This window comes from Pongo pygmaeus, chromosome 6, assembly GCF_028885625.2.
Source record: "Pongo pygmaeus isolate AG05252 chromosome 6, NHGRI_mPonPyg2-v2.0_pri, whole genome shotgun sequence".
In the NCBI taxonomy this organism is placed as follows: Eukaryota; Metazoa; Chordata; class Mammalia; order Primates; family Hominidae; genus Pongo; species Pongo pygmaeus.
Genome location: NC_072379.2, coordinates 7,444,458 through 7,467,797, shown reverse-complemented (window position 1 = coordinate 7,467,797; position 23,340 = coordinate 7,444,458). Strand labels below are relative to the sequence as shown.

Sequence of the window (23,340 nt, the reverse complement as noted above, 5' to 3'; positions counted from 1 at the left end):
TCTAATGGGGTAGTCCTCACTACATAAATCTGCTTGGTAGAACATACTTAACTCACACAATGAAACATAGAAAGCATTTCTTTTGTAATCCACATTTTCAAGCACTTGCCACAAGAACAATGAACAAATTCTGGGCCAGATATGGTGGTTCATGCCTGTAATCCCAATACTTTGGGAGGCCAAGGCGGGAGGATTGCTTGGGGCCAGGAGTTCGAGACCAGCCTGAGCAACATAGTGAGACTCTGCCTCTACAAAAAAAATGTAAAAAGAAAGCGCAGTGGTTCACACCTTTAATCTCAGCACTTTCGGAGGCCAAGGTGGGTGGATCACTTGAGGTCAGGAATTCGAGACCAGCCTGGCCAACATGGTGAAACCCTGTCTCTATTAAAAACACAAAAATTAGGGCTGAGCACAGTGGCTCACACCTGTAATCCCAGCACTTTGGGAGGCCGAGGCAGGCGGCTCACGAGGTCAGGAGTTCGAGACCAGCCTGGCCAGCATGGTGAAACCCCGTCTCTAATAAAAATACAAAAAAAAAAATTAGCCGGGCGTGGTGGCACACACCTGTAGTCCCAGCTACCTGGGAGGCTGAGGCAGTAGAATTGTTTGAACCTGGCAGGCAGAGTTTACAGTGAGCCGAGATTGTGCCACTGCACTCCAGCCTGGGCGACAGACGAGACTCCATCTCAAAAAAAATAAAATAAAATAAAAAATACAAAAATACAAAAATTAGCTGGGCGTGCTGGCGCATGCCTGTAATCCTAGCTTCTCAGGAGGCTGAGGCAGGAGAATGACTTGATCTCAGGAGATGGAGGTTGAAAAAAAAAAATTAACGAAAGCACAAATTCGGAATGGCAAGTTTCTGGCTAAGTAAGTTTCCAAGCTGCTGTACTCAAAACCCCTGAGAAGCAGCTGCAGGATTAACAGATGCACCGATACCTCCAGGCTAAAACGTGGATGTGAACACATTTCTGGCAACACATGCAGAATTCAGTGGACACCTTTTATCTCTGCTATATTCAGAGTAACAGAACAGGGTGCTTTTCCAAGACTTCTTCTTGATCGGTGGCAGGGTGGAATCCAATAAAACATCAGCCAAATTTGGATGTCGAGGGCAGTGAGTTGTGATTGAAACAAGTGGTTCTTATTCAGACTGTTCTATCTCCTCCCTGGGGGACAGGCACAGGTCAGTTAACCTCAGGGAGCCAGGCTTTCTAAAACCAGAGACCTCAAGCATCCTTTCCGAATTATAATCATGTGTATTCTTTGGGGGCATTTTTATCTCATCACCTTCCAGAATGACAGAGTCATCATTTCTAAATGCAACTTCACGGCCAGGTACGGTGGCTTATGCCTGTAATCCCAGCACTCTGGGAGGCCAAGGAGGGAGGAAAACTTGAGCCCAGGAGTTCAAGACCAGCCTGGGCAACAAGATCTCTACAAAAAATAAAAACCAGGCTAGGCGTGGTGGCTCACGCCTGTAATCCCAGCACTCTGGGAGGCCGAGCAGGTTTGGAGTTCAAGACCATTCTGGCCAACATGGTGAAACCCCATCTCTACTAAAAATACAAAAATTAGCCAGGTATGGTGGCGGACACCTGTAATCCCAGCTACTTGGGAGGCTGAAACAGGTGAATTGCGTGAACCCACGGGGCAGAGGTTGCGGTGAGCCAAGATCACGCCACTGCACTCCAGCCTGGGTGACAGAGCAAGACTCTGTCTCAAAAATAAAAAATAAAAATAAAAAAGCTTAGCCGGGCATGGTGGCATGCACCTGTAGTCCCAGAGACTCAGGAAGCTGAGGCGGGAGGATCACCTGAGCCCGGGAGGTGGAGGCCGAAGTGAGCTATGATCGCACCAGTGCACTCCAGCCTCGGTGACAGAGCAAGACCCTGTTTCTAAATAAATAAATAAATGGAACTTCAGGGGAGAAGGCAGCAGCATATCCCACTGCTCTCTTTTGTGTTGAGTACCGTGTTGTGATTCATACTTCCATATTCTGTCGTCACGATTAACCCCAGAGCCATGATGAACAGATATTATCATCCCCGATTTACAGATGAGGCAAGAGCCGGGCTGTTCATTGAGCAGGTCCCCTGAGCCCTTTGTGGGCCTTATCTCTGTATCCACAATGCCTCAGATGTAGTAGGAGCTCACTAAATGTTTAATTGAACTCAAGGTCATGTGCCCACAATCATTTGACTGCTAAGTGGGGATTCAAACCTAGGTTCTCCCACCTCCAGACTCAAGCTCTGGTTCCTAGACCATAAAGGGCATCCTCTCTTCAGGCTAGAAGTATGTCTGGATCATGACATAAGGCCATTCCTCATTTTAAAAAATCAAGAGCAGCCAGGTGCGGTGGCTCACTCCTGTAATCCCAGAACTTTGTAATCTCAGAAGCTGACGCGGGAGGATTGCTTGAGCTCAGGAGTTCGAGACCAGCCTGGGCAACATAGCAAGACCCCATCTCTTTTTTTTTTTTTTTTTCTGGAGATGGAGTCTCACTCTGTCGCCCAGGCTGGAGTGCAATAGTGCAACCTCGGCTCACTGCACCTTGAACTCCACCTCCTGGGCTGGCTCAAGTGATTCTCCTGCCTCAGCCTCCTGAGTAGCTGGGATTACAGGCACCCACCACCACGCCTGGCTAATTTCTGTATTTTTAGTAGAGATGGGGTTTCACCATGTTGGCCAGGCTGGTCTTGAACTCCTGACCTCAGGTAATCCACCCGCATTGGCCTACCAAAGTGCTGGGATTACAGGCGTGAGCCACCACGCCTGGCCCCCATCTCTATTTTTAAAAATAAAGAAAAAAGAAAAATAAACTGAAGCCAGGCATGGTGGCTCATGCTTGTAATCCCAGCACTTTGGGATGCCGAGGTGGGCAGATCATGAGGTCAGGAGTTCCAGACCAGCCTGGCCAACACAGTGAAACCCCGTCTCTACTAAAAATACAAAAATTAGCTGGGTGTGGTGGCAGACACCTGTAATCCCAGCTACTTGGGAGGCTGAGGCAGGAGAATCAGTTGAACCCGGAAGGCGGAGGTTGCAGTGGACTGAGATCATACCACTGCACTCCAGCCTGGACGATAGAGCTAGACTCTGTCTCCACAAAACAAAAAAAATTTTTAAAAATAAAATAGGCCGGGCGTGGTGGCTCACGCCTGTAATCCCAGGACTTTGGGAGGCCAAGGCGGGTGAATCACAAGGTCAGGAGATCAAAACCATCCTGGCTAACACAGTGAAACCCCGTCTCTACTAAAAATACAAAAAATTAGCTGGGTTCGGTGGTAGGCGCCTGTAGTCCCAGCTACTCGAGAGATTGAGGCAGGAGAATGGCGTGAACCCAGGAGGTGGAACTTGCAGTGAGCAGAGATTGCGCCACTGCACTCCAGCCTGGGCGACAGAGCAAGACTCCGTCTCATAAATAAATAAATAAAATAAAATAAAATAAATTGAGAGTGCCTAGATGGCAGGGAAGATGCCAGTGGAGATGATTGATGCTCTTTGGGATCTCACTCGATAGTTTTGGAGATTACGAGTGTCATTCAGGGAAAATGAGGCACCTCTGTGACTTTTCTATTCTCTATCAGATGACAATGAAAGTTATCCTGATTGTTGGCCAGGCGCGGTGGCTCACGCCTGTAATTCCATCACTTTGGGAGGCCGAGGCGGGTAGATCACCTGAGGTCAGGAGTTCGAGACCATCCTCGCCAACATGGTGAAACCCCATCTCTACTAAAAATACAAAACTTAACTGGGTGTGGTGGTGCGCACCTGCAATCCCAGCTGCTCAGGAGGCTGAGGCAGGAGAATTGCTTAAACCTGGGAGGTGGAGGTTGCAGTGAGCCAAGTTCGCGCAACTGCAGTCCAGGCTGGATGACAGAGTAAGACTCCATCTCAGAAAAAAAAAAAAAAAGTTATCCAGACTGACAGAAGGTCTTTCCCTATTGGATCTGTTAGCTGTGGTTTAATTTATGATGGCATGTTCTCACTTATATGTGGGAGCTAAACGATGGGTACCCACAGACATACTGAGTGGCAGAATAGACGTTGGAGACTGAAACAGGTGGGACGGCAGGAGGGGGGTGAGGTCTGAAAATTACCTGTTGGGTACAGTGTTCACGATTCTGGTGACAGGTGCACTGAAGGCACAGACTTCAGCACTATGCAATACCTGCATGTAAGGCATCTGTCCTTGTGGCTGGCTGGCTGCAGTGTCTCACGCCTGTAATCCCAGCATTTTGGGAGGCCAAGACAGGAGGATTGCTTGAGCCCAGGAGTTTGAGACCAGCCTGGGCAACACAGCAAGACCCCGTCTCTACAAAAAAATATTTAAAAATTAGCCGGGCATGGTGATGTGCACCTGTGTTCCCAGCTACTCAGGGTGCTGAGGTGTTTTAAGGCTGGGAGGTTGAGGCTGCCTTGATCTGTGATCGTGCCACTGCACTCCAGCCTGGGCAGCAGAGCGAGACTCCATCTCAAAAAAAAAAAAAAAAAAGCCGGGCGCGGTGGCTCATGCCTGTAATTCCCTCACTTTGGGAGCCAAGGCGGGCAGATCACTTGAGGTTAGGAGTTCGAGACCAGCCTGGCCAACATGGTGAACCTCATGTATACTAAAAATACAAAAATTAGCTGGGTGTGGTGGTACACACCTGTAATCCCAGTTACTTGTTAGACTGAGGCAGGAGAATCGCTTGAACCCAGGAGGCAGAGGGTGCAGTGAGCCGAGATCACGCCACTGCACTCCAGCCTTGGACAACAGAGCGAGACTCCGTTTCAAAAAAAAAAGAAAAATAAAAAAGAAATCTGTACTTGTACCCTCTGAATATATAAACATTATATTATAAAACTGAAATAATCTACGATGGTAGAGAGAATTGAAGTGGAACTTGAGGCAAACTTGTCCCCAATCACCAGAGCTCTGAGTGTGGTGACAGGAGGCATCATCTTTGGTTAGGATGAAGCATAAAAATGACCACTCCCAGGCTGAGATGGAGAGGTCACTTCCTTTGGTTAGTAAGGGAGCGGCTTTCAGGACCCACCCCCAAACGATGATGTTTAGGGGACCCTCTCAGGGCCTACAAGGATCTGGGTCTCCTCCTCTCCGTCATTATTCTGTTTTGCCAGCAGTACCCAGAACTCGATTCTGCTTCAAGCCACAGAGTGGAGAAGACACCGAGGCTTGGAGATGCTGTTTCATGGAGTCTTGGCTTTGTGGAACATGTGAGCTTGGGGGGCAGCAGTGGGGAGGGGTTCTCCAAAGAAGAGAGGCTGCCATGGTGAAGGGACAAAGGGAAGGAGCCCCCAGGGCCTCCCGATGCCACTGCGGCAGGAGGGTCCCCTCTCCTCTCCCCCATCCCTTCTCTTCCCCAGCAGGTACCCCCCATCCTCTCTCTGGCCCAGCCCACCCTCCGCTGCCTCCCTGGTCTGTTCCGGGGGCTCCTACCTTCAGCTTGCACTGTGGAGGCCATGGCCGTTCTTGGGGACACGCCCAGGAATGATGCGGGGGTGCCTCAGTACGGGGCGGGGGAAAGCCCCCTTAAGCTCCAGCAGAAGCCAAGCAGTCACCGGTGGGCCAGCGACCGACATGAAGGAGGGACCGGACAGACAGCCAGGGGGAAGGAGCCATCGGGGGTGTTGGGAGGCCCGGGAGGAACTGGGCAGAGCCAGGTCTCGCCGGGGACAGAATGTGGCCTCACAATCCTGCCCCACCGCCAAGATTCTCAGGTTCTGAGCCTGGAGTCCGGCTGCTAGCCAGTGACTCATGGTGCCCACAGCCAGGTGCCACCACTCGGAGCAGGAACGGTTTGGGGAGAAGCTGGATTAATACCAATGCCAAGGGAATCCTTGATAAAAACACTGACTTATGAGAAGTGGCAACGGAGAACCAGCCACATGAACACAAAATGTGACAAGACAATGCCCAAGTTGCCAAGTGACAAATGCCCAAGCCAGCAGCTCAGTTTCAGGCTTTCCCTGAGGCCCTAGAAAGTGTCTTTAGGGGCCAGGCGTGGTGGCTCATGCCTGTAATCCCAGCACTTTAGGAGGCCGAGGCCAGCGGATCACCTGAGGTCAGGAATTTGAGACCAGCCTGGCCAACATGGTAAAACCCTGTTTCTACTTAAAATACAAAAATTAGCTGGGCGTGGTGGTATGCACCTGTAATCCCAGCTACTAGGGAGGCTGAGGCAGGAGAATCACTTGAACCCGGGAGGCGGAGGTTGCAGTGAGCTGAGATCGCACCATTGCACTCCAGACTGGAGGATAAAAGCAAGACTTTGTCTGAAAAAAAAAAAAAGAAAGTGTCTTTAGGGTCAGTTGAGGTGAGCAGATAGTCTGATCCATGAGTAGACAGGAGTGGCCCCTCAGTTCCATGAACTAAGCCCCCCTCAGAGACCCCCACCTCAGGCTGGGCTCATGCCTGTAATGCTCATGCCTATAATCTCAGCACTTTGGGAGGCTGAGGTAGGAGGATGGCTTGAGCCCAGAGTTTGAGAACAGCCTGGGCAACACAGCGAGACCCCATCTCTACAAAAAATAAAAATTAAAAAAAAAAAAGATCATCATTCATTCATTCTAGTGGATCATTTTCCTTACTTTCCTGGGACAATTCCTTTTTTGCATTTATAATATAGCATTAGAAAAAGGGATATGGGCCGGGCGCGGTGGCTCACGCCTGTAACCCCAGCACTTTGGAGCCAAGGGGGATGGATCACCCGAGGTCAGGAGTTCGAGACCAGCCTGGCCAACATGGTGAAACCCCATGTCTACTAAAAATACAAAAACTAACCAGGTGTGACGGTGCGCACCTATAGTCCCAACTACTCAGGAGGCTGAGGTGGGAGGATCGCTTGAGGCCACAAGGTCAAGACATGGCCTCCCAAAGTGCTGGGATTACAGGCGTGAGCCACCATGCCTGGGCTCTTCAGTTTTTGAGAAACGCTTTTCCATGGAAACACACAAACACACGATCCTCTTGTATTCCTCTATCCAGGAACTATGACTTGTAGTCTGTCGTGTGTGTGTGTACAGCCTTATTGAGGTGTAATAAGGGTGTCTTGCTTTTTTTTTTTTTTTTTTTTTTAAGAGACAGGGTCTTGCTGTGTTGCCCAGGCTGGTCTCAAACTCCTGAGCTCAAGTGATCCTCATGCCTTGGCCTGCCGAAGTGGTGGGATTACAGGCGTGAGCCACTGCTCCTAGCCCTTGTGTCTTGCTTTTAAAGCCTACACAGCCTTCTTATCCATCTCATGACCTAGACTAGTCCCAGCCCCTGTCACCTGCAAGCCTCCTGTCTCTGCGTATCCCTCCCACCATCAGAGTAATCTTCCTTGAGTGGCTGTGCTCAGCTGAGCCACCAGCTCTCCCTGCTTAAAAACCTTCAGTGGCTCTCGGCAGCCCATGGTGTGAGATCCTGGCCCTTCAGCGTGCCATTCGGGACCACCCTGCCCTGCATCCATTGACCCTGAGTGCCCAAGAGAAGCACCTTCCACACGAGCTGGTCTTTTTTTTTTTTTAGAAGGAGTTTCGCTCTTGCTGCCCAGGCTGGAGTGCAGTGGCGTGATCTCTCCTCACCGCAACCTCCGCCTCCCAGGTTCAAGCAATTCTCTTGCCTCAGCCTCCCGAGTAGCTGGGATTACAGGCATGTGCCACCATGCCAGGCTAATTTTTCTGTTTTTAGTAGAGATGGGGTTTTACCCTGTTGGCCAGGCTGGTCTCGAACTCCTGATCTCAGGTTGTCAGCCCACCTTGGCCTCCCAAAGTGTTGAGATTACAGGCGTGAGCCACTGCACCTGGCCTTCTTCGTGTTTTTCTTAATTTGACTTCCTTGAGATCAGCAGGCATATTTATCTATGGCTCCCTCTCCATACCAAAATCAAATTATCTTTGTCTCACTCATTCCACTGTGGCTGACAGACCCTAGGGTGGCTCCCAGCCTCTCTGCCTCCTATGTAACCCCCTTTCCTTGAATTGAACTCTATCTTCCTTCTAGCTAATAGAATATGGAAAAGATGAAAGGGTTTGGCAGATGTACTTAACTGAATTGAGTTGCTTTTGAGTGCCTCAAAAGGGAGAATATCTTGGGTGAACTTGTTTTAATTAATAGAAGCCCTTGGAAGAGGGATTTGGCCCTTTTGGAGGCTAGAGCCTCTCTGTCCTGCTGGCCTTGCAGAAGCAAGCAACTATGTTGTGATCAGCCCCCGGAGAGGGTCATGTGGCAGGAAATGGCAGGTGGCTCCAGGACCTGAGGGAAGCCAGCAGTCAGCGAGACACAGGGTGCCTTCCATCATCGGTTGCAAGGAAATGAATTCTGCCAAGTTGGACGAGCTTGACAGCAGATTCTTCCCCACTCGCACCTCCAGATGAGAATGCAGGCTCTCCCTCCAACACCTTGACTGTAGCCCCAAGAGACCCTGAGCAGAAGACACAGCCAAGCAGTGCCCAGACTTCGCCCGTGGAAACTGTGGAAGAATAAATGTGTGCTGTTGGGAGCTGATAAATTTGTGACCATTTGTTGTGCAGTGTCTTAGTTTCTTTGGGATGTTATAACAAAATATCTTAGACTAGGTAATTTATAAATGATAGAAATTTATTTCTCATGGTTCTAGAGACTGGGGAGTCCAATATCAAGGCCCCAGCATATTCAACGCTTGGTCAGGGCTCACTCTTGCTTCATAGTTGCCCGCTTGCTGTGCCACCGTGTGGCAGATGGAGTGAACAGCTGCCTCAAACCTCTTTTTTTCTAAGTTATTATTATTATTATTATTTTTGAGACAGTCTTGCTGTGTCGCCCAGGCTGGAGTACAGTGGCACGATTTTGGCTCACTGCAACCTCCTGCAGCCTCCATCTCCAGGGTTCAAGCAATCCTCCTGCCTCAGCCTCCCGAGTAGCTGGGATTACAGGCACGTGCCATCATGTCTGGCTGATTTTTCTATTTTTAGTAGAGACGGGGTTTCGCCATGTTGGCCAGGCTGGTCTCGAACTCCTCATCTTACATGATCGCCCGCCTCAGCCTCCCAAAGTGCTGGGATTACAGGCATGAGCCACTGTGCCCGGCCTATGTTTTTCTTTTTTTTTTTTGAGATGGAGTCTCACTCTGTTGCCCAGGCTGGAGTGCAGTGGCGTGATTTCAGCTCACTGCAAGCTCCGCCTCCTGGGTTCATGCATTCTCCTGCCTCAGTCTCCCGAGTAGCTGAGACTACAGGCGCCCGTCATCACGCCTGGCTAATTTTTTGTATTTTTAGTAGAGATGGGGTTTCACCATGTTAGCCAGGATGGTCTCGATCTCCTGACCTCGTGATCCGCCCGTCTCGGCCTCCTAAAGTGCTGGGATTACAGGCGTGAGCCACCGCACCTGGCCGTTTTTCTTAATTTGACATCCTGTAGATCAACAGGCATATTTTATCTTTGGCCGCCTGTGGAAGCCTTTTCATACTGCAATCAAATTCTCCTTCTTGTTTCTCTGAATCACTTCCACCGTCTGCCCCCATCTCTGACCTTTCACAGGCGCTTACTGAACACTTACAATACCTAAAGATCTATGCCTGGCAGTGAAGGAGCTGGTCAAACTGTGCATTAAGAAATCCACATTCCTGGCCAGAGAGAGCCTCGAGCGGGAGGCCTTTAGGGACACAACACCATTTACCCACCACGGGGCATGGATATGGCCCCTGGTGACTTGTTTAAAGAAAGACAGAAGGAACAGGAGGAATTCATGTCATCCCAGGCATCTGTCCCAGCCCTGCCGCTGAGCTGATGAGCTCGAAGGGACAATGACTGGGTTTTTGACAGTTCAGTATGTGAAAGAATTCAAATTTACAGCTGTTGGAATTTTAAATTATTCTGACCTCTGAGAGGAATGTGGCTAGGTGACTTGACTCACGTGGCATGCAGCTTTTTTTTTTTTTTTTTTTGAGACAGTCTTGCTCTGTTGCCCAGGCTGGAGTGCAGTGGCACGATCTTGGCTCACTGCAACCTCCACCTCCCAGGTTCAAGCGATTCTCCTGCCTCAGCCTCCCGAGTAGCTGGGATTACAGGCACCTGCCACCATGCCCAGCTAATTTTTGTATTTTTAGTAGAGACAGGGTTTCACCATGTTGGCCAGGCTGGTCTCGAACTCCCGACCTTGTGATCCACCCACCTTGGCCTCCCAAAGTGTTGGAATTATAGGCATGAGCCACCGTGCCTGACAACTTCTGTCTTTTTTTTCTGTAAATAATTAGGAAGACTAGGCTGGGTGTGGTGGCACATGTCTATACCCACTGCTTTGGGAGGCTGAGGCAGGAGAATGGCTAGAGCCCAGGAGTTCCAGACCAGCCAGGGCAACATAGTGAGACCCTGTCTCTATAAAATTGTTTTTAATAAATAAATACTTAGGAAGACTAAATGGAGCCAGAGATAAGACCCTCACAGATTACGATCCCTACAGAGGGAGTAATAAATTATCTTCCTTGAAACTACACCAATAAAATTGCTGTAATGTATACACTGGTCTCGTATGGAAAATGTAATCCTGGCAGGGCGTGGTGGCTCATGGCTGTAATCCCAGCACTTTGGGAGGCCAAAGCAAGCAGATCGCTTCAGTTCAGGAGTTCGAGACCAGCCTGGGGAACATGGTAAAACCCCATCTTTACTAAAAATACAGAAAAAATAGCTGGGTGTGGTGGTGCATGCCTGTAGTCCCAGCTACTCGGGAGGCTGAGGTAGGAGAAACACTTGAACTTGAGAGGCAGAGGTTGCAGTGTGCTGAGATAGTGCCACTGCACTCCAGCCTGGGAGACAGAGTGAGACTCTGTCTCAAAAGAAAAAAAAAAAAAGGCAGACACGGTGGCTCATGCCTGTGATTCCAACAATTTGGGAGACTAAGGTGGGCGGATCAACTGAGGTCAGAAGTTCAAGACTAGCCTCGCCAACATGGTGAAACCCCATCTCTACTAAAAATACAAAAATTACCCAAGCATGGTGGCGGGTGCTGTAATCCCAGGTACGTGGGAGGCTGAGGCAGGAGCATCACTTGAACTCAAGAGGCAGAGGTTGCAGTGAGCCGAGATTATGCCACTGCACTCCAGCCTGGGTGACAGAGTGAGACTCTGTCTCAAAAAAATTAATAAATAGCCAGGCATGGTGGCTCACGCCTGTAATCCCAGCACTTTAGGAGGCTGAGGTGGGCAGATCACCTGAGGTCAGGAGTTCAAGACCAGGCCTCTATTAAAAATACAAAATTAGCTGGGCGTGGTGGCGGGCGCCTGTAATCCCAGCTACTCGGGAGGCTGAGGCCGGAGAATCGCTTGAATCCGGGAGGCAGGGGTTGTGGTGAGCTGAGATCGCGCCATTGCACTCCAGCCTGGGCAATAAGAGCAAAACTCCATCTCAAAAATAAATAAATAAATAAGATACAATAATTTTTTTAAAAAAGAAAATGTAATTCTGCTAAAACTTCTGTCTCTGCCTATCTCCGCCAATGTAAGCTAAATCTTAACTTCTCCGCTTCAGAATGCTGGCCTTCATTTGTTGGGAGTTGGTGTTCCCGGGTGGTCATCCTTGAGCTCTATAACTAACTGTATTTTCTCCATTACATTATTTAAGGTGGACAAGTATGCCAACTCCCCTCTGTTGCTTGGGAAATCTGGATGTCTTTGTAGGTGTGGTATAATAAGAAATATATTTGACTTCTGTCCCTAGTTCTTGGCTCAGAGCACCCCTTGACCTTGGAATTTCCTGAGTGATAGGCGTGTCTTTTGTTATTAATCACACCTGAGTTTCTGCTAATATGGTGACTTTAGCCCCTCGATAGTGGCTGGCAGTCAGAAAGACCAAGTGATTAGAGTTGGAATTGTAAGCCCCACCCTTTGACCTCTGGAAACGGGGAGGAGGCTGGAGATTAATCTCTATAAGAACTTTTGGGCCAGGCACTGTGGCTCACACCTGTAATTCCAGCACTTTGGGAGGCCGTGGTGGGAAGCTCACTTCAGCCCAAGAGTTCAAACCAGCCTGGGGAACATAGCAAGACCCCATCTCGACGAGAAATTTAAAAATTAGCGTAGGAAGACTATAGTCCCAACCACTCGGGAGGCTGAGGTGGGAGGATCGCTGGAGCCCAGGGAGGTCAAGGCTGCAGTGAACCAAGATTGTGTCACTGTACTCCAGCCTGGGCAACAGAGCAAGACCTTGTCTCAGAAAAAAACTTTTGGCCAGGCATGGTGGCTCACGCTTGTAATCCCAGCACTTTGGGAGGCTGAGGCGGGCGGATCACCTGAGGTCAGGAGTTCCAGACCAGCCTGGCCAGCATCGTGAGGCCCCGTCTCTACAAGAGTACAAAAATCAGCCAGGCATGATGGCAGTGCCTATAATCACTTCAACCTGGGAGGCAGAGGTTGCAGTCAGCCGAGATCGGGCCATTGTACTCTAGCCTGGGTGACAAGAGTGAGACTCCATCTCAAAAAAAAAAAAAAAAAAAGAACTTTTGATTGAGATCTGATGAGGAAGGTGGAGTGCCCAGAGAGGGTGTAAAGCTCCATGTACCACCGTCTCTCCATACCTTGCCCCATGCACCTCTTCCATCTAGTTGTTCCTGACTTTTAACTTTTATAAGAACCTGGTCGGCCGGATACGGTGGCTCATGCCTGTAATCCCAGCACTTTGGGAGGCCAAGGCAGGCGGATCACAAGGTCAGGAGTTCGAGACCAGCCTGGCCAATATGGTGAAACCCCGTCTCTACTAAAAATACAAAAATTAGCTGGGCATGGTGGCGGGTGCCTGAAGTCCCAGCTACTCAGGAGGCTGAGGCAGGAGAATCGCTTGAACTTGGGAGGCAGAGGTTACAGTGAGCTGAGATCACACCACTGCACTCTTTCTAGCCTGGGGGAACAGAGTGAGACTCCATCTCAAAAAAAAAAAAAAAAAAAAAATGAACCTGGTCAACATAAGTGATGTTTCCCTAAATCATTCTAGCAAATTTTTAAACCCAAGGATGGGGTTGTGCTGTTAATCTGGTTTGGATGTTTGTCCCCTGCAAATCTCATGCTGAAACGTGACCCCCGGTGTTGAAGGCACGGCTCAGTGGGAGGTGTCTGGGTCATGGGGGCAGATCCCTCATGAATGGCTTGGTACCACCCTCATGGTAATGAATGAGTTCTTGCTCTAATAGTTCATGCAAGATCTGGGTTTTTTTTTTTTCTTTTTTTTTGGGCAGAGTCTCACTGTCACCCAGGCCAAGGAGGGTGGATCACCTGAGGTCAGGCGTACGAGATCAGCCTGGCCAATATGGTGAAACCCCATCTCTACTAAAAATACAAAAGTTAGTTGGGTGTGGTGGCGCGCGCCTATAATCCCAGCTACTCGGGAGGCTGAGGCAGGAGAATCACTTGAATCTGGGAGGCGGAGGTTGCAGTAAGCTGAGACTGCGCCACTGCACTCCAGCCTGGGCAACAAGAGCAAAACTCCATCTCAATAAATAAATAAGTCAATAAATAAATGGGAAGCAGAGCATAAAAGTTTGGAAATTTGTAGCCTGGCCATGTGGTACGTAGAGAAGGAAAGAACATTTTCGGGGGTGGAATTCAAGGAGCTTGTGGAGCAATCATTTGGTAGAGAGATTTACATGACTAAAAGGGAGCCAAGTGCTAAGAGTCAAGAGATGGAAAACAGGCCTGGAAGCCATTTTGGAAGTCTTCAGGACAGCCCCTCCCATCACAGGCCCAGAGGCTTAGGAAGAAAGCATGGCTTCAGGGGCCAGGCCCAGGGCTCCACTGTCCTGTGCAGCCTCAGCACACTGCTTCCTACATTTTGGCTCCAGCTCCAGCCGCAGGCCAAAGGTCCCAGATCTAACGGAACTGCTACTCCTAAAGGCACGATCTGTAAGACCCGGCAGCTTCCACGCGGTGTTAAACCTGCAGGTGCACAGAATGCAAGAATGAAGGAGGCTTAACAGCTTCCACCTAGATTTCACAGGGTGCATCAGAAAGCCCAGGTGCCCAGGCAGAAGCCTGCAGCAGAGATGGAGCCCCTGCAGAGAGACTCTACTAGGGGAGTGCTGAGGGGAAATGTGGGGTTGGATCCCACACATAGAGGCTCCACTGGGGCACTGCCTAGTGCAGCTGTGGGAAGGGGACCACTACCCTCCAGACCAGACCCAAGAAAGGTAGATCCACCAGCAGCTGGCATCCTCAGCCTGGAAAAGCCACAGGCAGCAGACTCTAACCTGGGAGAACAGTCATGGGGGCTCTCCCTTGACATGGAGTAAAAGGAGATTAAGCTTTAAGGCTTAATGTCTGCCCTGCTGGGTTTCAGACTTGCCTGGAGCCTGTTACCTCTTTCTGTTGGCCAATTTCTCCCTTTTGGAATGGGAATGTTTACCCATTGCTGGTATCACCATTGTATATTGGAAGTAACCAACTTGTTTTTTATCTTATAGGCTTTTATCTTACAGCGATTCTTCTGCCTCAGCCTCCCAAGTAGCTGGGATTACAGGTGCTCGCCACCATGCCTGGCTAATTTTTGCATTTTTAGTAAAGATGGGGTTTCGCCATGTTGAACAGGCTGGTCTCAAACTCCTGACTTCAAGTGATCCACCCACCTGCCCAGGCCTCCCAAAGTACTGGGATTACAAGGTCTTGCTATATTGCCCAGGTTGCAATGGCTATTCACCAGCAGAGTCCCACTACTGATCTGCACCTGGCTACTCAGGCAGCTGAGGCAGGAAGATTGCTTGAGCCCAGGAGTTTGAGGCTGTCGTGTGCAATGATCACACCTGCACTTTGGCTTGGGCAATATAGTGAGACTGCATCTCTAAAAACAAAAAAAGATACTAAAGATAATCTCTCTACAAAATGTGATTTGAAATATGTACATAATGGCTGGGTGCAGTGGCTCATGCCTGTAATCCCAACACTTTGGGAGGCTGTGGCGGGTGGATCACTTGAGGTCAGGAGTTTGAGACCAGCCTGGCCAACATGGCAAAACTCCGTCTCTACTAAAAATACAAAAATTAGCCAGGCATGGTGGTGAGCACCTGTAATCCCAGCTACTGCAGAGGTTGAGGCACGAGAATCACTTGAGGCAGAGGTTGCAATGAGACGAGATCACGCCATTGCACTCCAGCCTGGGTGACAGCGAGACTGTATCTCAAAAAAAAAAAAAAAAAAAAAAAAAAAGAAAAGAAAAAAGAAAAATGTAGGTAAAACCAAATTAATAAGTATTATAAATACACATGTATTATTTTCATTCTCAAAAAGTTGAGCCAACGTTTATAAAATTATTTGAAGGAGTTTTGACCTATTTCATTTCCAGCCTATGATGGTTCATCCTTCCTCAGCAACCCAAGAATTCTGACTAGCTGTGTGAACTTAGGCAAGTTACTTTCTCTCTGTTGACAGATGGGGCTGATAACAGCTACTGGGTCTGCCCTTACATGTGGTGAGCTCCAAGGAAGGCTCTCTCAAATAATCGTGAGATCACGCCACTGCACTCCAGCCTGGCGATAGAGTGAGACTCCGTCTCAGAAAAAAAAAAAAAGTTAGTGGCTGGGTGCGGTGGCTCACACCTGTAATCCCAGCACTTTGGGAGGCCAAGGCCGGCAGATCACAAGGTCAGGAGTTTGAGACCAGTCTGGCCAACATGGTGAAACCCTGTCTCTACTAAAAATACAAAAATTATCAAGGCGTGGTTGTGTGCGCCTGTAATCTCAGCTACTCAGGAGGCTGAAGCAGGAGAATCGCTTGAAATCAGAAGGCGGAGTTTGCAGTGAGCCAAGATTACGCCACCGCACTCTGGGCTGGGCAATAAGAGCAAAACTCCATCTCAAAAAACAAAAAAAAAACAAAAAAATTAGCCAGGCATAGTGGTGCAGACCTATACTCACAGCTACTCAAGAGGCTGGGGGTGGAGGATTGCTTGAGCCCAGGAGGTTGAGGCTACCGTGAACTATGATTATGGCACTGCACTCCAGCCTGGGTGACAGAGCGAGACCCCATCACACACACACACACACGAATCATGTGATGCTGTCACTTGATAAGTTATCCCATTCATGTAAAATTAGGTGAGTTGCTCCACCTCCCAGGCTCAAGTGATCCTCCCACCTCAGCCTCCCAAGTAGCTGGGACTACAGGCCTGTACCACCATGCCCAGCTAATTCTGCATTTTTTAGTAGAGACAGTATGTTTAGTAGAGACACTATGTTGGCCAGGCTGGACCATATGTGCTTTGTAAAACCCTTCCTTAATTGTAAAACATAAGACACAGAGAAAAGCATATCAGACATAAATCTTGTGAATTATTTTAAAGCAAAACCTGACACCACCAAGGTCAAGCATGAGAATCTTGCCGGCCAGGGCCAACCCTCTGTGTTCCTTTGCTGCCCCAAAGGCATCCACATCCTAGTTGTTGTAACATTATGCTAATCACCTCCTTGTCTTTATACCTTTTTTTTTCTGAGATGGAGTCTCGCTCTGTTGCCCAGGCTGGAGTGCAGTGGCACTATTTCAGCTTACAGCAACCTCTGCCTCCTGGGTTTAAGTGATTCTTCTGCCTCAGCCTCCCAAATAGCTGGGATTACAGGCGCACACCACCACTCCCAGCTAATTTTTTGTATTTTTAGTAGAGACGGGGTTTCACCATGTTGGCCAGGCTGGTCTCGAACTCCTGACCTTGTGATCCACCCGCCTCGGCCTCCCAAAGTGCTAGGATTACAAGGGTGAGCCACCGCGCCTGGCCGTCTTTATACTTTTACTACCAAACATACACTCTCAAACACTATAATAAAGTTCTTGGCTGTTTTTGAAATTCGCATGTCAATGGGATCACATATATTCTTTTGTGTTTGGTTTTTCTCTCCTTGGCATATGTTCAAGACTCACTCATGTTGTTGCATTTAGTTGTACTTCATTGTTTTGTTACCAATAATATTACACTGTATTAGGTTGGTGCCAAAGAAATTGTGGTTTTTGTCATTACTTTTACTTATTTATTTTTGAGGAGTCTTACTCTGTCACCCAGGCTGGGGTGCAGTGGTGTGATGCGATCTCAGCTCACTGCAACCTCCGCCGCCGTTGGGGTTCAAGTGATTCTCCTGCCTCAGCCTCCCGAGTAGCTGGGATTACAGGCATGTGCCACTATGCCCAATTAATTTTTGTATTTTTAGTAGAGATGAGGTTTTGCCATGTTGGCCAGGCTGGTCTCGAACTCCTGACCTCAGGTGATGCAGCTGCCTCGGCCTCCCAAAGTGCTAGGATTACAGGCGTGAGCCACCATGCCTGGCCTTTTTTTTTTTCTTTTTTTTTTTTTTTTGAGATGGAGTCTCACTCTGTTGCCCAGGCTAGAGTGTAGTTGCATGATCTCATCTCACTGCAACTTCCACCTCCTGGGTTCAAGCGATTTTCCTGCCTCAGCCTCCTGAGTAGATGGGATTACAGGTGTGTGCCACCATGCCCAGCTAATTTTTGTATTTTGAACAGAAACAGGGTTTTGCCATTCTGGTCAGGCTGGTCTCAAACTCCTGACCTCAAGTGATCTGCCCACCTCGGCCTCCCAAAGTGTTAGGATAACTGGTGTGAGCCATCGCACCCACTCTGTCATTACTTTTAATGGCCAAAACCGCAAGTCCTTTTGCAGCAACCTAATGTGACTCCATAACACCGATCATGCATTCCACTACAGGTGGACACCTGGGGCTGTTGTTACATAGAGAATGCTGGTAAGGTGTGTACGTACAGCACCTAAATCACTGCTGGGCCACAGCACAGTCCTAGCTTCAGTTCTATGAGGTCATGTCACTGATTTCCCCAGTGATGGCACCAGCTCGTACTTCTACTCCCTTAGCCTGTCTGGCAGGCAACTCATTGTGGGTTTAATTTGCATTTTCCTGCTTATCGCTGTAGTTGAGCACTTTTTCATAAGTTTATTGACCATTTGTTTCTTTTTCTTCTTTCTTCTTTTTTCATTTTTTTTTTTTTTTTGAGACAGAGTCTTGCCTTGTCACCCAGGCTGGAGTGCAGTGGCACGATATCGGCTCACTGCAACCTCCGCTTCCCGGGTTCAAGCGATTCTCCTGTCTCGCCCTACCGAGTAGCTGGGACTACAGGCATGTGCCACCACGCCCAGCTGATTTTTTGTATTTTTAGTAGAGACAGGGTTTCACCGTGTTAGCCAGGATGGTCTCAATCTCCTGACCTCGTTATCCGCCCGCCTCGGCCTCCCAAACTGCTGGGATTACAGGAGTGAGCCACCGTGCCCGGCCCTTCTTTTTTCTTTTGAGACAGGGTCTTGCTCTGTCGCCTAGGCTGCAGTGCAGTGGTGCAATCACAGCTCACTGCAGCTTTAAACCTCCTGGGCTTAAGCGATCCTCTTGCCTCAGCCTCCCTAGTAACTGGGACTATAGGCACGCACTACCACACCTGGCTAATTAAAAAAATGTTTTGTAGGGATAGAGGCTGGCTTTGATGCCCAGGCTGGTTTCAAACTCCTGACCTGAAGTGATCCTCCCACCTCCGCTTTCCAAAACTCTGACGTTACAGGCATGAGCCACCATGCCGGGAGATTACTGGCTTTCAGAGACGCATAAGAGAATGTTGTGGAAGGTCACACCTGCTGCCAGGTGCCATCAATCCTCAGGACCCTGTTTGCCTGGGATTTGCTATGGAAGGCTCAGCAGAGCAGAGACCAGGAGGTGCTTCAGTTGTTCACAGGTCCTGCCTTTGGCGATGGTTAGTGGAATCTGTTTCTGTGCTGGAAAGAGAGCTGACAAAGTTGGGGTGAGAAACATCACACTGGACTAGGTTAATTACATGAAATGAAACTCATTTGTGTAAATTACTATAAAACACAGCGCAAGACATTTTAGGTACGATAAGTGGTTTGACAAATTATATTTCTGGAGTCGAAATATACAGACATGTTCCTTGTGAAACATACAGGCGTAACACAGATTGTAGGTTGGTTTTGAACATACTGTGCAAGTTTACCATCATCAGAAGCTCCTCAAATTACTGTCAGGAGCAGTCATGTGGTGTCGTGCAGAGTAATGTACGAAGTGAGCTTCCAGCCACTGGTAAATACAGAGACCATATGGATGCCTACTGGGACACAAACATTAGGGACTTCAATTAAAGGGAGATAGCAAGTTTTATCTTGTTTGCTGGAGAGTAGATTCTGTTGAGCCAGGGACCTGGACTTTTCTTTGTCTACTCCTGATCCTTGTTATACTGCAAAGGGGCCTCGATCCAGACCCCAAGAGAGGGTTCTTGGACCTCACATAATAAAGAGTTTGGGGCAAGTCCATAAAGTGAAAGCAAGCTTATTAAGAAAGTAAACGAATAGGCTGGGTGCAGTGGTTTACATCTGTAATCCCAGCACTTTAGGAGGCCAAGGTGGGCGGATCACTTGAGGTCAAGAGTTCAAGAACATCCTGGCCAACATGGTGAAACCACGTCTCTACTAAAAATACAAAAATTAGCTGGGTGTGGTGGCGTTCACCTGTAATCCCAGCTACTCAGGAGGTTGAGGCAGGAGAAACGCTTGAATCTGGGAGGTGGAGGTTGCAGTGAGCTGAGATAGTGCCACTGCACTCCAGTCTGGGCAGCAGAGCAAGATTCTATCTCAAAAATAATAATAATAATAAAGCAAAGGAATAAAAGACTACTCCAGGCCAGGCGTGGTAGCTCACGCCTGTAATCCCAGCACTTTGGGAGGCCGAGGTGAGCGGATCACCTGAGGTCAGGAGTTCGAGGCCAGCCTGGCCAACATGGTGAAACCCCATCTCTACTAAAAGTATAAAAATTAGCCGGGCATGCTGGCGTGCGCCTGTAATCCCAGCTACTCAGGAGGCTGAGGCAGGAGAATCGCTTGAACCCAGGAGGCGGAGGTTGCACTGAGCCAAGACCGCGCCACTGCACTCCAGCCTAGGTGACAGAGACTCCACCTCAAATAAAATAATAGTAATAATAATAAATAAAAAATAAAAGAAAGTAAAGGAATAAAAGAATGACTACTCTACAGCCAGAGCAGCAGCATGAGCTGCTGGACTGAGTATACTTATAGTTACTTCTTGGTTCTATGCTAAACAAGGGGGTGGATTATTCATGAGTTTTCCAGGAAAGCAGAGGGCAATTCCTGGAACTAAGGTTTCCCCTCCTTTTCAGACCATATAGGGTAACTTCCTGACGTTGCCATGGCATCTATAAACTGTCATGGCACCGGTAGGAGTGTCTTTTAGCATGCTAATGTTTATAATTAGCGTATAATGAGCGGTGAGGACAACCAGAGTCACCTTCATCACCGTCGTGGTTTTGGCGGGCTTCTTTACCGCATCCTCTTCTATCAGCAGGGGCTTTGTGACCTGTATCTTGTGATACCAAACCTGCTGACCTCCTGTTTCATCCTGTAACCAAGAATGCCCAGCCTCCTGGGGATGGAGCCCAGCCGTTCTCAGCCTCATTTTACCCAGCCCCTGTTCAAGATGGAGTCGCTCGGGTTCAAACGCTTCTGACCCTTGTACTGTAGCACTGACCTGATCAATGTATCCTACTGTGAAAGGAAAATAAATCTCGGGATCCCAAGATCACTAAGCCAGAGAGGTCAAGCTGAGGGTTGCGTCAGACAAACCTGCCTCCCGTTTTATTCTTCAATAAGATAGCTAGAAAGTTCAAAAGAGCTACATACCCCCCTCACAATTTCTCCACAGACAAATTCCTTTTGGGCCTCAAGATCTTTGTCCTAAAACAGTTCTGATGAATTTTCCCTGGCAATGTAAATTGATAGCTTATCTTCACAGGTACAATGCAGAAAGTCATCCCTCCGCTCACTGAAGACAAATGCATATGGATTTCTTCCTCTGCCCTATTGTTTATACAAAAATGCAGATTCACCGAGCCAGACAGTGAATAAGGCATATGTGACTATTCCTCTACCCACTCTCACATGTAAATTGTGTATTCAGTGAAAGGCTGATCACAGACTCAAAACAAAGCAAACTTCTGGCTGGGCATGCTGGCTCACGCCTATAATCCCAGCACTTTGGGAGGCTGAGGTGGGTAGATTACCTGAGGCCAGGAGTTCAAGACCAGCCTGGCCAACATGGTGAGATCCTGTCTCTACTAAAAATTAAAAAATTAGCCTGGCGTGGTGGCACACACCTGTAGTCCCAGCTACTCAGGAGGCTGAGAAAGGAGAATCACTTGAACCTGGGAGGTGGAGGTTGCAGTGAGCTGAGATCTCACCACTGCACTGCAGCCTGGGCGACAGAGTGAGACTCCCTCTCAAAAAAAAAAAAAGAAAAAAAGAACTTGGGGTAGGGGGACATGGGTCCCCAGCCCCTGAATTCAGGAAAACTGTATCGAACTTTGTCACCACACATGAAAACTGCAAGGGGCCACAGAAAGCTCCTAATTCAATGCCTCTTTTTCATTTTTTTTCAATGCCTCTTTTAATGTGGAAACTAAAGCTAAAGAAGAGATAAATGGCTACAGAGTGTCACAGGCAGGACAGAACCCAGGGCTCCCTACCTCTAGACTGTTTCTCCAGCAGTCTACCAACCACTCATCCTCCTCCTTTTTTTTTGAGACAGAGTTTCACTCTGTTGCCCAGGCTGGAGCGCAGTGGCACGATCTCAGCTCACTGCAACCTCTGCCTCCTGGGTTCACCCCATTCTCCTGCCTCAGCCTCCCGAGTAGCTGGGACTACAGGCGCCCGCCACCACACCCAGCTAATTTTTTGAATTTTTAGTAGAGACGGGGTTTCACCATGTTAGCCAGGATGGTCTCCATCTCCTGACCTCGTGATCCACCTGCCTCAGCCTCCCAAAGTGCTGGGATTACAGGCGTGAACCACTGCGCCCGGCCCACTCATCCTCCTTCTGCTAATAGTACCCTCATCTTCCTCTGAGGAGCCATCCCCTGTGCCTGGCTGAGCCCTTATGCTTGAGGGGGGCTCTGCCCACATCTCCAGATGAAGTCCACAAATGCCAGTCCCTCAGGCCCAAGCTAAAGTCAGGGTCAGACACAGGACTCCGCAGAGCCATCTGGGGTGAACAAGAGGCTTCTGGGGGCGTTTTCTTCCACTGGAGCTGACCTGTGTGGGGCTTCCCCAGACATGAAGGCCCAGGAAAAGCCTGTCTGCAAGCCCAGAAATGAGACAGAACTTGGGGGGGGAGGGGGAGAAGGAATAGGTCCCTAGGTCCAACCAGGTGACATTGTTTTAGCTCAATGTCAGGTAGTATCTAGCCTTTCACCAGATGCCCTTTTTTTTTCTTTTTTGAGAAGGAGTTTTGCTCTTGTCGCCCAGGCTGTAGTGCAGTGGCACAGTGGCACGATCTCAGCTCACTGCAACTTCCACCTTCCCGGTTCAAGCGATTTTCCTGCCTCAGTCTCCCGAGTAGCTGAGATTACAGGCATGCGCCACCATCCCTGGCTAATTTTGCATTTTTACTAGAGTCAGGGTTTCACCATCTTGGCCAGGCTGGTCTCAAACCCCTGACCTCAAGTGATCCGCCCGCCTCGGCCTCCCAAAGTGCTGGGATTACAGGTATGAACGGCCGCACCTGGCCCAGACATCTTTCTTTTTTCTCCTTTCTCCATCCTAACCTTGCCAGTTTTCTGCCAGGCGGGATACAGTGCTTTCAAATCCCAGCTCCATCGCTTACAACGTGAGTCGCTCCACCTCTGAGCCTGTGTTCGCATTTGTAAAATGGGAATGACGCCGCCAGCTCTTTGGGTTGTTGGGAGGATGAAATGAGAAGACCCAAGTAAAGCACTTAAGTCAATGCCCGCCACCCCGGAAGGTCTCGCATATTACTATTAATATATTAGGCCAGCTTACACTGGGTTTTGTCACTGACAATAGAGTTTGAGCAATCCAGGGCCTGTTACTGACACCACACCATGCTATAGTCACAAAATCACATATGCTTCCAGGACCCCTCCTCGAAAGAGTAAAGCTTTAAGTGTAGTGTGTGCTCAAGGGCTACGTTTCAGTTCGATGGATACCAGGAAGACACCTGTTCCCTGCGTCCTCTCCACGCCCCAGGCCGGGCGCCCACACGCTGCTCCTCCTGTCGCCGCAGAGCCACGCACCCAGGTACCCTCCCCGCTACCCCTTCTCCTCGCCTGCAGGGGGTGTCCACACCGCCCTCTCCGCTCCTGCAGACCGGGTCCCGAAGGGCGGCCGGGCGGTCCACGGGCCGGTGTCGCGCCGCCAGAGAGAACGCGGGAACTCGCTTCAGCCGACTCCGGACTCCTGACCTGGCACGACCCCGGAAGTGGGCGGGCGCGCGACCTCGAAGCCAGCGCCGACGCGGCGCACCGCAGCCAATCGCACATCCCAGGCCGCAGCGTCCTGGCGAGGCTGGCCAA

The 23,340-nt window shown here is 49.2% G+C and overlaps 1 long non-coding RNA gene across 1 annotated transcript; it reads right to left on the bottom strand.

Moving 5' to 3' along the window:
• Positions 1 to 454: 454 nt before the first annotated feature.
• Positions 455 to 21,654, bottom strand: LOC134739917 (uncharacterized). The gene is made up of 3 exons (XR_010127028.1): positions 18,581 to 21,654; positions 5,447 to 6,282; positions 455 to 1,169 (listed from the first exon to the last, which is right to left on the bottom strand). It is a non-coding gene; the product is annotated as an uncharacterized LOC134739917 (long non-coding RNA).
• Positions 21,655 to 23,340: the final 1,686 nt, after the last annotated feature.